General features: G+C 47.3%; 1 pseudogene; it reads right to left on the bottom strand.

Annotated features, from left to right (window-relative positions):
- Positions 1 to 207: 207 nt before the first annotated feature.
- Positions 208 to 1,159, bottom strand: LOC116636265 (annotated as a pseudogene).
- Positions 1,160 to 4,881: the final 3,722 nt, after the last annotated feature.

Raw genomic sequence — 4,881 nt, 5'->3', positions numbered from 1 at the left:
AATAAAATCTTTAAAAAAATAAAAATAAAAAATAAACGTTTTATAATTAAAAGAAAAGCCTTCCTTCCAAACCCCAAAGACTACCTGTGCTTTATTCCCATGCCTCAAACTCATCAGCAAAAAGAAAACTGCATTAGCAGGGACAGGTTTAAGATCGTTCAGGCAAAGAAGAGGAAGTCCAAGGCTTCTCCTTGAGCCGTTCTTTTCCAGCTGTGGCTCCTCCTGGGTTGCCCCTGGCCTGGAAAGGCCTGACGTAGCTGTTACCACTCACTTCCTGGCCGCTTTCATGGCAGACTTGGTGACTTTGCCACCGGTTTCTACTGTTTTCTCCACAGCCTTGAGGACCCCAACAGCCACTGTCTGCCTCATGTCACACACAGTGAAGCAACCAAGGGGCAGGTACTCTGAGAAGCTTTCCACACACATGAGCTTTCGTGGAATCATCTGAATGATGGCTGAATCCCCAGACTTCGGGGCTTTGGGATTGTCTTCCAGCTTCTTGCCTGAACGCCAATCTTCTCCCTGATGTCTGCAAGCTTGCAGGCGATATGGGCCGTGTGGCAGTCCAGAACTGATGAGTAGCCAGCTGCAATGCCGCCAGGGTGGTTGAGAATGATCACCTGGAAGATGAAGCTCTCCACGTCTAAGGGCAGGTCATTCTTGCTGTCTCCCGCCATGTAGCCCCACCAGATGCCCTTCACTGACACATTTTTCACATTGAAGCCCACGTTGTCACCTGACAGGGCCTCAGCCAGGGCCTCATGGTGCAAAGGTCACCACCATGCCTGGCTTGAGGAAGCCTGTTTCCCGCCGGCCCACGGGCACGGTGCCAACGCCCCCATCTTGTATACATCCTGTAGAGGTGGCTGCAGGGGCTCTTCCATAGGGCGGGCAGGGGGCATGACGGAGTCCAGCGCTTCTAGCAGTGTCGTGGCCACCACGTTTCCTTCCTTCCTGGTGATCTTCCAGCCTCTGAGCCAGGACATCTTGGTGCTGGGTTCTAGCATGTTGTCCCCATGCCAGCCTGAGATGGGCACAAGGGCGACAACCTCAGAGTTGTAACTGATTTTCTTGATTTAGGCCTTCACCTCCTTGCATATCTCCTCAAGCATGCACTACTATAAGGCGGCTCCGTGATGGCCATCTTACTGACTGCCACGATGAGCTGCTTCACACCCAGCGTATCAGCCAGCAGTACATGCTCACAGGTCTGTCCATTCTTGGAGATTTATATTTTTAAAATTTATTTATTTGAGAGAGAGAGAGCAAGCACATAGGGATCGGGGAGAGAGTCTTAAGCCGACTCGGCGCTCAGCGTGGAGCCCCACGCGGGGCTTGATCTCACGACACTGAGATCAGGACCTGAGCGTAAACCAAGGGTTAGATGCTTAACCGACTGCACCACCCAGATGCCCCCATTCTTGGAGATATTAATAACATTCCCCCAGAAGCCTGGAATATTATTTTTCCATGTTCATGTCTTTATAAAAAAAAAACAGTTCTATGGGGTGGAGGTGGGAGGGCAAACACAATGATATTTATTTTGGAAACACATACATGACAATTACTTTTACTTTACATGCTGAGAGTAGAAATATGACCCCTATTCAATGCAAGATTTGCACTAAAGTTGAAAATGGACAAGACATTGGCATTCCCATCTATTATAACTGGGCCAGAGCTTCAATCACCAGCTGAAAAAATAAACATGGGGTCAGCAGGCATTTGCCCTGCACCCTGAGTGCATTCCACAGTGTAAACCATGTGCAAATGACCTAAAGATCTAATGCCTCCTGATTTACAATTCATGCAAAGCCATACAATCAATATAGGGTAGAGTGAGCCACAGCAGGGTGTCCTTGAAATTGATGCCCATTGTAGAATGGCCCAGGCCACAGGGGAACCATATCTGGGCCAAAAGAAATGACAGCATTTCTTGCCTTTTCTTCTCCAGTGTTTGGAGAACTAGGGCGACTAAGAGGAAGATGGCTTTGCTGGAGGTGGGACGGAAGCACCGCCAGGGTGTGCAGCAGTTGCCTGGCGTTAGCAAGCTGCAGAACAGGACATGTGGAGGGAAGCTGAGACATCTGTTGGCTTGTTGCTCAGAGTGGGGGGAGAGCCACCCTCAATAAGGAAGCCTGATGTAAAGCAAACCTGGGTGGAACCAGAGGCCTCTGTATTTATCTCTACAGTAAATGGGAGAGACTGAAAATGAATAACGTGTTCTGCTTGGTCTAGGGATTATCCAGAGGCATAAGCCACATCTCCATAATCTTCCCAACCACACCTGCTTCAGATGATCTTGCCTTTCTCTTTATCTGATTTTGGACTTCTCATGGTAGAAAGCAGCAGAGATGGTTTTACTTCAGGTATCCAGTAAGAGCCCACGTTGGTCTGCCATACCACCTTCTTTTGGGTTCTTTGAATGTGTCATGCTTTATATTCTGGTTTCTACTGTTGTATCAAACTACCCCAAATTTAGTGGTATAAAACCATAACCATCTTATTATGCTCACAAACCCTATAGGTGAGGAATGTGGGTCCAGTGCAGCAGAGATGTCTTGTCTCTGCTCCATGGTGCCCAGGCCCTTAGCTGGGAACTCATATACTGGAGGTGATTTGAATAGCTGGGAGCAGTGATAATCTGAAGTTTTCATCACTCATATCTGGTGCCTGGGCTGTTATGATGCAAAGGTTGGCCTCAGCTGGGACTACTGACTGGAACACCTACGATGTCTTCTCCAAGAGGCTTGGGCTTCTCACAGCATGGCTGCTGGCTTCCAAAAGGGATCATCCTGAGAGCAAGCATTCCAGGAGAAATAGGTGGAAACTGCATGGCCCTTTTTGACCCAGAAGTCACTTCTGCCACATTCTATTGGTTACAAGAGAGATATTAAATTAAGGGCCCCCATAGTCCTCCTCGCTAGATAGCTATGATCTGCTCCCCACGTGTCTGCGCATGGCCCTGCACACTGTCCTTCTGGACCACAGCTAATTCATCAGGGAGGGCTGCCAATTTTCATGCTAACCAATTACCTTCACCCTGTTGTCCGATGCCACAGGTTCTCCCTCTCTGTGGGAGGCAGGTGGAACAATGCAGATGTGTATTCACAGCCTGTCAGTGGAGGAGCATCAGCAGGAAAGGCCACAGAGCCCTGCAGCTGAGGGCTTCTGAACAACTTTGAGCCCAGAACCTCCCTCTACCCTAGCCACAGGAAGCCTGGTGATGATTCCTTTTGGATTAATGGTAGACTTCTGATCACTTCTTACAATAAATCCCTTTATTTTAGCTAACGTTAATGAATCTCAATTTGTTAACACCAAATGAGTCTAAACGAAAATGGCGTGACGTTCTAAAACACCAAATATAATAAATACCTCTTATATTCCAGCCCACAACCATCCTTCTATGAGAATTGCCCACACCCAAAGGTATGAGCACCAACAGGCTGGTGCCCTTAAAGTAAGTCCCCCAAGTTACTTTCAACCAGAAGATCTTTGCCTAAGACACCAATGCAGGCATCTCCCTAGTTACCAAGCCCCAACTTGCAATGCCTTGTGATACCTGTGGTTATCAACAGCTGCCAGGTGTTAGGAACAGAGTAGTTGCCTCCCTGGGCAGGCAGAGTGAGACTGAGTCTCAGTCTATAAATTCCTCTTGCTAAGAAGCACTATCAATATTCATTTATCCAGCAAATACATACCAAGTGCCTACTATATACCAAAATTTGAATGGTTTCAACTTTATTATGTGTGAATCCAACTTTTGTGAGTTGGCCTTGGATTCCAATCATTATTTATAACACGGTTTTAAAGAAAACTTTGTTCTACATTCCTCCACCCCAACTGCCTTCCGATTAATATTTGGCCTACCCGGGATGCAAGCTGACGATTGCTTGCAAAGGACACAGAGCAGCACCATGAATGTCTCACTTGAGAAAAAGCTGTAGACCTCCAGTATTGCTTTCTGGCTAATGTGGGGAAGGGGCCAAGACCTGAGAGGTGATGCTTCAAAATGTAGCTGTGTGTAAGGTGTCCACAGAAAAGCAAACAGTACAGTAACAGTGGAGCATTTTCCTGAAACAGGTAGTGGAGACACCTGGAAAGTCTCTGAAATGAGTCACTGGTGATTTACATAATTGAATAGGTATCTGATTTAGACACTCTTTAGGTTAGGTGGGTTTTGTCAAGCTTGTATATATTGAGTAATATTTGCACTCAAAAATTAAATTCGGGGCACCTGGGTGGCTCAGTGTTAAGCGTCTGCTTTTGGCTCAGGTCATGATCCCAGGGTCCTGGGATCGAGCCCCGTGTCGAGCTCCCTGCTCAGCGGGAAGCCTGCTTCTCCCTCTCCCACTCCCCCTGCTTGTGTTCCCTCTCTCGCTGTGTCTCTCTGTCAAATAAATAAATAAAATCTTTAAAAAATAAATAAAATGTAAGCCCCTTGAGGGTAGAGACTTTGTCTATTAAAAAACAAATTTAAATTCATCCAAATAAAGACTGGAGGGTGCCCAGGTGGCTCAGTTGGTTAATTAAGGTCTGACTTCGGCTCAGGTCATGATCCCGGGGTGCTGGGATCGAGTCCTGCATTGGGTTCCCTGCTCAGTGGGAAGTCTACTTCTCCTTCTGCCCCTTCCCTCGCTTGTGCGCTCTCTCTCTCTCTCTCTCTTGCAAAAATAAATAAATAAAATCTTAAAAAAAACCAAAAACATTTATAAGACTAGGCTTTGTTAAGAAGTAACAATAAATGGGGTGCCTAGGTGGCTCAGTTGGTTAAGCGTCTGCTTTTGGCTCAGGTCATGATCTCAGGGTCCTGGGATCGAGCCCCGCATCGGGCTCCCTGCTCAGCGGGGATCCTGCGTCTCCCTCTCCCACTCCCCC

Source organism: Phoca vitulina, unplaced genomic scaffold, assembly GCF_004348235.1.
Source record: "Phoca vitulina isolate PV1807 unplaced genomic scaffold, GSC_HSeal_1.0 scaffold12, whole genome shotgun sequence".
Lineage (NCBI taxonomy): Eukaryota > Metazoa > Chordata > Mammalia > Carnivora > Phocidae > Phoca > Phoca vitulina.
The sequence above is the reverse complement of the archived record's forward strand: the minus strand, read 5'-3'. Positions and strand labels throughout refer to the sequence as shown.